General features: G+C 44.0%; 1 pseudogene; it reads right to left on the bottom strand.

The window, feature by feature from the left end:
* Nucleotides 1-1,520: 1,520 nt before the first annotated feature.
* LOC126096123 (5S ribosomal RNA) lies at nucleotides 1,521-1,638 on the bottom strand (annotated as a pseudogene).
* Nucleotides 1,639-10,353: the final 8,715 nt, after the last annotated feature.

Raw genomic sequence — 10,353 nt, 5'->3', positions numbered from 1 at the left:
TCTACAGTAATACTGTGTACATGCACAGGGCAGGTCGTGGCTTGGCAATTAGTCAGGGAGGGGTGCGAAAAATGGACACCCAGCTAGGTGCCTTGAAGTCAGTAAATGTCACTGCACAGAAACCTCTCTCCCATCCCCCCCCCTCCCCTCCCACCCTCCCAATCTGAAAGGCATCAGTTTAATTCCCAGTGGTATCAGGACTAGGTGCATCCTATAGTGACGCAGACAGGAGAGGCAGCGTCTTGCAGCAGTAAGTTTGTGAGGCACGTAATGTCGACTAGTATCATGGGGTACCACTTGAAGCTGGCTGCAGACTGCATAGGTAGAACGGGAGATATTAATAATTGCTCATCCCATTCCTGATATGGCAGAACATCATCCTTCCTCAAATAGGCCAAGGAAGCCGTGCTGTTCCAGGCTCACACACGTGACGACCCAGATCATCACAGATCCTCTGATCATCCGCGCTTTAATGTGTTGACAGGGCTCGTGGGCTGTTAACTGTAGGCGACTAACACCAGACTGAACTCCACACAGCGTAGCTGATGAAGAACTCCAGATGAATTCTGCTGGGCCGTCCATACTATTACACTAAATCCACACGATTGGCTGTTGCTACTGGGGCTTATGCGCATCGTGTTAATTGGTTCCCCAGGCGGAGTAATGTTATCGACTTCCCGACTGTTGCACAAAACGAGGAGTGGCGAAATAGCGTCGCTGTCGCTAGTGACCTCTGTGGATGACCGTGTTGTGCGAAAATGCCACCACGACGGAAGAGTGGACTACCTGGCAGGAGTAGTGACGTGGGACACGGCAGATAACGATGTGTCCACAGTAGTAGTTAGTGGTACTTGTTGACCAGAAAGTGAGGTAATAGCATGTCTATAGCCGTATCCTGGTAGACCGTTTAGTGAATAGCATGGACTGTGGTTCAAATCATGAACTATGATCTCAGGAAATAATGTAAAAGCTATGATGCTGGAACAGTGGAGAGACGGAAGCAGCAGGCGGCTGGTCTAGTGTAACATCCAGACCTGCCTAAGTGCAAGGCTGGAAACATCAGTCACGCCAGTGCGCCCTCTCCAGAGTATCATGCATCAGCACGTGGTGACAGCTGTCTGTTCGCTTGGTCACAGTGAGGGGAAACTAGCTCAGTATCATTGTAAAAGGTGCAGAGACGAGTGCGTGTGCTGAGACTTACCCCAGTTTACTACTACCAGCGACGCCTCATCATGGCGCAGCTTTGTTTAACATACAAAGGACTGCACCATAATTTAAGAGTGAAATTGAAAACTAAAAAACTAAAACTAAACTCCTATTGAACAGACCATGAAGGCCCAACGGTGCCGACTGGCTGCCGTGTCATCCTCAGCCCACAGCCGTCACTGGATGCGGTTATGGAGGGTCATGTGGTCAGCACACCACTCTCCCGGCCGTATGTCAGTTTCCGAGACCGGAGCCGCTACTTCTCAATCAAGTAGCTCCTCATTTTGCCTCACAAGGGCTGAGTGCAGCCCGCTTGCCAACAGCGCTGGGCAGACCGTATGCTCACCTATCCAAGTGCTAGCCCAGCCCGACAGCGCTTAACTTCGGTGATCTGACGGGAACCGGTGTTACCACTGCGGCAACGCCGTTGGCCAGAGTGAAACTAACTTTTAGAAACTTATATACTTATATGAATATGGTGTTTGTTCTTTCAGACATTGATGACCTGCAGTGGTCTAGACGAAATTCGAATTATATTAATACCTTCAGCTGCTGACGGGCGTTGATATACACTCCTGGAAATGGAAAAAAGAACATATTGACACCGGTGTGTCAGACCCACCATACTTGCTCCGGACACTGCGAGAGGGCTGTACAAGCAATGATCACACGCACGGCACAGCGGACACACCAGGAACCGCGGTGTTGGCCGTCGAATGGCGCTAGCTGCGCAGCATTTGTGCACCGCCGCCGTCAGTGTCAGCCAGTTTGCCGTGGCATACGGAGCTCCATCGCAGTCTTTAACACTGGTAGCATGCCGCGACAGCGTGGACGTGAACCGTATGTGCAGTTGACGGACTTTGAGCGAGGGCGTATACTGGGCATGCGGGAGGCCGGGTGGACGTACCGCCGAATTGCTCAACACGTGGGGCGTGAGGTCTCCACAGTACATCGATGTTGTCGCCAGTGGTCGGCGGAAGGTGCACGTGCCCGTCGACCTGGGACCGGACCGCAGCGACGCACGGATGCACGCCAAGACCGTAGGATCCTACGCAGTGCCGTAGGGGACCGCACCGCCACTTCCCAGCAAATTAGGGACACTGTTGCTCCTGGGGTATCGGCGAGGACCATTCGCAACCGTCTCCATGAAGCTGGGCTACGGTCCCGCACACCGTTAGGCCGTCTTCCGCTCACGCCCCAACATCGTGCAGGCCGCCTCCAGTGGTGTCGCGACAGGCGTGAATGGAGGGACGAATGGAGACGTGTCGTCTTCAGCGATGAGAGTCGCTTCTGCCTTGGTGCCAATGATGGTCGTATGCGTGTTTCGCGCCGTGCAGGTGAGCGCCACAATCAGGACTGCATACGACCGAGGCACACAGGGCCAACACCCGGCATCATGGTGTGGGGAGCGATCTCCTACACTGGCCGTACACCACTGGTGATCGTCGAGGGGACACTGAATAGTGCACGGTACATCCAAACCGTCATCGAACCCATCGTTCTACCATTCCTAGACCGGCAAGGGAACTTGCTGTTCCAACAGGACAATGCACGTCCGCATGTATCCCGTGCCACCCAACGTGCTCTACAAGGTGTAAGTCAACTACCCTGGCCAGCATGATCTCCGGATCTGTCCCCCATTGAGCATGTTTGGGACTGCATGAAGCGTCGTCTCACGCGGTCTGCACGTCCAGCACGAACGCTGGTCCAACTGAGGCGCCAGGTGGAAATGGCATGGCAAGCCGTTCCACAGGACTACATCCAGCATCTCGACGATCGTCTCCATGGGAGAATAGCAGCCTGCATTGCTGCGAAAGGTGGACATACACTGTACTAGTGCCGACATTGTGCATGATCTGTTGCCTGTGTCTATGTGCCTGTGGTTCTGTCAGTGTGATCATGTGATGTATCTGACCCCAGGAATGTGTCAATAAAGTTTCCCCTTCCTGGGGCAATGAATTCACGGTGTTCTTACTTCAATTTCCAGGAGTGTATATCAAGGGGGACAGGTGAAAATGTGTGCCCCGACTGGGACTCGAACCCGGGATCTCCTGCTAACATGGCAGACGCTCTATCCATCTGAGCCACCGAGGGCACAGAGAATAGTGCGCCTGGAGGGATTTATCGCTGGCACGCTCCCCGTGAGACCCACATTCCCAACTTATAGTCCACAGACTATCCCTGCAGGTGCACTATCCTCTTTGCCTTCGTGGTTCAGATGAACAGAGCGTCTACCATGTAAGCAGAAGATCCGGTCTCGAGTCTCGGTCGTGGCACACATTTTCACCTGTCCCCGTTGATATATATCAACTCCCGTCAGCAGCTGAAGGTATTAATATAATTGGTTCAAATGGCTCTGAGCACTATGGGACTCAACTGCTGAGGTCATAAGTCCCCTAGAACTTAGAACTACTTAAACCTAACTAACCTAAGGACAGCACACAACACCCAGCCATCACGAGGCTGAGAAAATCCCTGACCCCGCCGGGAATAGAACCCGGGAACCCGGGCGTGGGAAGCGAGAACGCTACCGCACGACCACGAGATGCGGGCTATTAATATAATTCTAATTTTAGAAACTTCGTCAGTGTATGCTTAAGTATGTTATTGTTAACATTGTAAAGTGCCAGAATAATCAAATGATCCAAAACACACGACCTTAAGAAAGAATAAGTGATGCTGAATAATAAAACTAGAAAGCTAGAAATTAGTCAAAATTGGCGAAGGTATGACACAATTAAAAGTTAAGTCTCAACTTGATCAAGGCAATACTTGGGTTAAAGTCTTCACTTCCATGATAACTTAAAACAAGCCTCTAAATACTAGACTCATGAAGCTGAAAATTCTGTTGTAGCAACAGTTTCGTGTAAAAAACTCAACACTTTTACTTATAATTATAGTTCCTGATCACACTGAGTAAGCAGCAAGAAGGAACAATTTCTTTCAGTGAGCACAAAGAGCAAAGTGGACTTGCAGACTGGAAATTATGGTCAGTGTGTTTTCCATCGATTTCTAACTGACTGCAAAAATAGTTTCCAGGCTTTTGCAGATGGCGAAGGTACGTGGGAAGCACGCAAAGATAATTCAAGAGTCTTTTCATAACGGCATAACGAGAAACACAGACCATTTGTTTATTACCTGCCCTTTGCCCTTCTCCCCCCCCCCCTCCCCCTTGACAGGCTACAGACGCCAAGTTAAAAATCAGTGGCGCAACGCTAGTTCAGATTCTTACCAGAACTTGTTTTCAAGCAAAATAACCGGACCAGTAAAGAAAAAGTGTTCATTAATTTTAACACTAACCATGTATACATGTCGTTCCACATCATGTCCATGAAAGAATCGTTCAAATTATCTATGGAACGAGTAACCAACTATCAAAAGTTAGTGTTGAACTACCTACACTTCACATTCCTATACTAAATTTACGCCGGCCGCGGTGGCCGAGCGGTTCTAGGCGCTTCAGTCCGGAACCGCGCGACTGCAACGGTCGCAGGTTCGAATCCTGCCTCGGGCATGGATGTGTGTGATGTCCTTAGGTTTAAGTAGTTCTAAGTCTAGGGGACTGATGACCTCAGATGTTAAGTCCCATAGTGCTCAGAACCATTTGAACCATTTTTTTGAACTAAATTTACGCATAGCCTCTTGGCATAACTGACGAGGAATATCAGATTTAGAATGTCGATTGTTCTGCATGTTGACAGACTGATGAATGCACCAAGGATTCATCAGAAAAAGAAGAAAAAAACAGAGCATTTCATGATCAACCTCTCCACCATGCATGGGCTGAATCAGCCAGTTGCAGTACTAGTATCGAGCAACAGTATCTGAGATGTTCATTCCGTGCTCTACCTTTACTTTCGGAAGTTCAGTTTCAATTTGTGCACAGCTCTATGAGCAGACACCACTGACACACCATTCTGGAGTGCTAAATGGCACAAAAACTTTTCCTGACTTCTTTCCGAGCTCGTTCCCGACTCATCTGTGGTAGAGTCGGCAACCAGGGCAGTTGCAGTGGGCTTGGAACAGCTGCTTCATACATCTACCAGAACCAGCCACGTAAGACGATTTCGTATTTGCCGCTGTGGCAACGGGACTTGGACTTTGACCGCAATTTATTGTCAATGAACAGTAGACGGAAACGAAAGAAATTGCATAGCGGCAGGAAATTAAGGAGAAGGGACCTGGATAAGTTGAAAGAACCAGAAGTGGTTGAGAATTTCAGAGGGACCATCAGGCAACGATTTACTGAAACTGGGGAAAGAAGTACAGTAGGAGGCGAATGGGTAGCTTTGAAACATGAAATACTGAAGCCATCAGAGGATGAAATAAGTAACAAGGGAAGATCTAGTACAAATACTTAGATATCACAGGAAATATAAAATTAAATTGGCGAAAGGAGAAAACACAAAATCAGTAAATACAAACGTCTGAAAATGGCTAAGCAGGAATGGATTAAAGAGAAATGTCAGGATATAACGCATATATAATTAAGTGAAAGATAGATATTCCCTACAGGGTAATTAAAGAGACGTTTGGAGAAAAGGAAAGTGTCTATAAGAATACAAAAATCTCTAGCTGAAAACCAGTACTTAACAAAGAAGGGAAACGTGGAAGAAATATATAGACAGGTTGTAAAGGGGAAATGAAATTGAAGGTAATATTACAGAAAGGGAAGGTGACGTCAGCGAAATCAGATAGGGGATATGGTACCGTGAAAAGAATTTGACAGAGCATTGAAAGACGCAAATCGAAACGATGGACCCGAAATAGACGACGTTCCCTCAGAACTGCTGATATCCTTGGGAACGCCAGCCTGATCAAACTATTCCACCTGCTATGCAAGATGTGTGAGACAGGCGAAATACTCCCAGACTTCTAGAAGAATGTAACAAATCCAATTCCAAACAAAGCAGGTGCAGACAGGTTGAATCTTACCGAACTACTAGTTTAATAAGTCATGGTTGGAAATTACTAACACGAATTATTTACAGAGGAATGCAAACCTGGTAGACGATTAGGAACACGCGTGGAAATACCGATGCCGCGGCTTATCGTAGAAAATAGGTTAAGGAAAGGGAAAACTACATTCATAGCTTTTGTAGATTTACAGAAGGTTTTTGATAATGTCGAATAGAATACACTCTTTGAAATTCTGATAGTTGCAGGGGTAAAACGCAAGGAACGAAAGGATATACACAACATGTACAGAAACCAAACTGCAGTTGTAAACATCCAAGGAAAACACTGGTTGAGAAGGGAATGAGACAAACTTGTACCCTATCACCGACATTCTTCAATCTGTATACTGAGCAAGCAGTAGAGGAAACGAAAGAAAATTGGAGAAGAAACTAAAGTTCAGGGATCAGAAATAAAAACTTTGCGGTTTGTCGATGACCATGTAATTCTGTCAAAGAAGAGCAACTGACCGGAATGGGCAGTCTCTTTAAAAGAGGATGCAAGATGAACATCGACAAAAGCAAGATGTAGTGTAGTCGAATTAAATCACGTGACACAGAAAGAATTAGATCAGCAAACGAGGCGCTTAAAGTAGTATTGCTATTTGTGGAGCAAAATAACTGATGACGGCCGAGGTAGAGTGGAGATAAAATATAGACTAGCAATGGCATGAATAGCGATTCTGAATAAGAGATACTCGTTAACATCGAATATAGATTTATCTACACGAGATACAAGGAATCTGTTTTTAACATGTGCGGCATTATTGTTGAATAAAACAGTTTTGGTTACGAAAAATATTGCTTCAATGAAACGTTTCGCCCTTGTCGCGCACAATAGAAAGCGATAGCAAACTATGTGGGCCACAAAAGAGAGAAAATTGAATAAAATATGTATCGCAGCATAAATATTAATTACAACGATAAGCGGCGATACTCGCGTATTTTACTCCATTTTCTCGTGCGCGCAGCAGCACGCTATAGCAAGCTATGTGGGCCACAAAAAGGAGAAAATGTAGTAAAATGTGTATCACTGCATAGACATTAATTACAACGATATGCGATGATACTCGCATATTTTACTCCATTTTCTCCTTTTTGTGGCCCACATAGCTTGCTATCGCGTGCTTCTATGCGCGCGGTCTATTGTGCGTTACACAAATTTGTTGCATTTAAATCTTTTTTTAATTGTTTCATTGTTGTTCTTTACCCATAATGTTTCTGCATCTTAATGTTGGAATTTTTGTCGCAGATCTTAAGTTTGAGGCGAAAACATTTATATGAGCGCCATCTGCATTTGTTTACGCTACTCAACTGTTCGCGGATCTCAGGCTGATGTTCAACTGTATACCTGTTTGACGCTTCTACGGTGACAGCTGATTTTCATTGCTGTGAGTTTAGTGAAGAAAGATGTGTGCAATTCTGTAAGTATGGTCCTAATGCTTCACCACTACACTTGCCCTCATGACTGTGTCTGAGGTATTTTTTAGGATTTTAACACTTTATTTGATTTACAACTACGTTATTTATTCTTTCCGTTTAAGATCCGCGTACCAGTTCCTGTTCAATGTCTAGGCACATTCCCCGATTAGCTCGAATTGGACGTACGTTTACTTCACAGCATGACAGTTCTATCAGTGTCTGTCAATCCATGGTCCATAAAAATTTCGCTGGATATTTTGTTACAACCGTGCGTGATAGGACCATTCCTGAACTATTATTTTCCCTTTATTCTTTTTGTAGATAATCGGATGACGACCTACGAAGGCGAAACGCGTCATTACAGCAATATTTTCCCAACCAAGACCGTTTCATTCAGTTTTCATACGGTTGCTGCAAGAGTCAGCCAGATGGAGTGGGATAAGTTTTATTAAATGTTAGTTCTTTGTTAAAGGTCGCAGTTTCATTAGAGCGCGTGGGATCACTATCCAGTTTCTATTCAGGCACCAGACTCATTGCTGTTTCACTCATTAAACAGTATCATCGGCATTAATACGAATACAGAGTGATCTTGTGTATGTATGTCTTTAATGTACTGTCGATTGAAGGGCATATATATGTGAATGACGAGATTTTGTTTTCATATCCTGAAGAACTTATATACAGTATTCATAGAAAATGGGATATTTATGAACTTATTTTTCACTCCACTGAGCTCTGTTCAAGTCTTTACATGCGTTCACTTAAGAGTTTTTTTAGCGATAGAGCCACGTTTCGCTTTAAGCCCACAGAGGATGGAGTGCCTTCAGCAATGCTGGCACCTTTTTTTTATTTTTAAATGAAATTTGCAGCTATCCAGGTTACTTCGTGTTGCACTGGGACTTCAAGGCAGGTGGCTTCCGCCAGGTGGACTTCCATATTTTGCTACAACATGAACTCAAATCCTATCAATATATTACGTGTTACTGGGTGAAGAGTGCAAGCACACTGGCGCTGGAAGAATTACACCTACAAGGCGTCGTTGATAGACGCAGATAGTGAGTAGCTACAAATGGTCTGTTGACAGGATTATGGATTCAGTGTTGACTTGTTTTGCGTTACATTAAAAACTTCTCCAATTATGCCGTTACGCTATGAGAAAATACCTTGTCACTACGAAATCTAAAATAAAATTAGTCAGATTTCATATAATGGGGAATGTGTCAAACCATAAAAACCGGGATCATAGACTCTTATGAACTCACAGCTTACAGCATAAAGCAGTGACAGGCTTTCAAGTTGTTTCTATTAGCTTGCTGCTCCTTGTCCTTTGCATTTTCAGAGCTGAAGAGAAATTAACGAAGTCCTTCCATCAGCATTCACAAACAAACCGACTGAGCACCTAGGTTTAGGGTTTTCGTTGTTTACCTAGACTACTTAAGGTCATCTTCCCCGAATGCCACTTACTTATAACTGGTTCAGGTGTGGCAATATTCCCCAAGGTTAAATGTATGTAATTCTGATATAGAGAAAGCTATTTACCCTTAGAGTGAGAATGTATTTAATTTATTAGATAATAAATTAGAGGATACTGGTATTTACTGTGACCTGTCAAAAGCCTTTGACTGTGTGAGCCACAGCATTCTCTTATGCAAATTAGTATGGTGTCACTGGCAATGCTGCCAAATGGTTTGAGTCTTATTTATCTAACAGGAAACAAAGGGTCTCGTTGCAAAATACCTGCGCAGTAAGCAGTCAGTCTTCATCTGATTGGGAATTAATTACATGTGGCTTTCCTCAAGGTTCCATCTTGGGACCATTGTTTTTTCTTGTGTGCATTGATGACCTCTCGTCTGTTACATTACCAGATGCTAAGTTTTTTTTGTTTGCCAATGACACGAACATTACAGTAAGTAGCCAGTCAAGTACAGATCTAGAAATAGCTGATAATCAAATTTTCACTGACATTAATAAATGGTTTAAAGCTAATTCACTATCATTAAACTTTGAGAAGACCCACTATATGCAGTTCAGAATCTGTAAGAGATTTCCTTCCACCATGTGTATAACATACAAAGACATGCAGATCGAAGAGGTTGACAGTGTTAAATTTCTGGGATTACAACTCGATAATAAATTCAGTTGGGAAGGGCATATCACTGAATTGCTTATCGCCTAAACAAGTCTGTATTTTCGGTGAAAATGATGTCATATGTAGGAGATAAAAATATAAAAAAACTTGCATACTTTGCTTACTTTCATTCTGTTATGTCATATGGAATCATACTCTGCGGTAACTCATCAAACTGAGAGAAAGTTTTTAGGGTGGAAAAGCGTGTGATAAGAATCATTTGTGGCGTAAATTCAATAACATCATGCAGAAACCTGTTCAAGGAGCTTTCTATTCTAACCACTGCTTTTCAGTATATTTATTCCTTAATGAAATTTGTTACAAATAATACATCTATATTTCCAACAAATAGCTCAGTACATAGTATCAATACTAGGAATAAGATCTAAAATCACTTACCTTGGTCCAAAACGGGGTCCAACACTCAGTAACACACATTTTCAATAAATTGCCGGCAACCATTAAAAACCTGGTTTTAGATAAAGCACGGTTTAAACAGAGTTTGAACGACTTTTTGATAGTGAACTCCTTCTACACTAGATGAATATCTCAACAGAGACTGTTAAGCCAGATTAAGTAAAAATGTCTGTTATATTTCAGTTTTGACAGCACTAGGTCACAACAGTCAAGATTATGTATTTT

This window comes from Schistocerca cancellata, chromosome 8, assembly GCF_023864275.1.
Source record: "Schistocerca cancellata isolate TAMUIC-IGC-003103 chromosome 8, iqSchCanc2.1, whole genome shotgun sequence".
Taxonomy (NCBI): domain Eukaryota; kingdom Metazoa; phylum Arthropoda; class Insecta; order Orthoptera; family Acrididae; genus Schistocerca; species Schistocerca cancellata.
The sequence above is the reverse complement of the archived record's forward strand: the minus strand, read 5'-3'. Positions and strand labels throughout refer to the sequence as shown.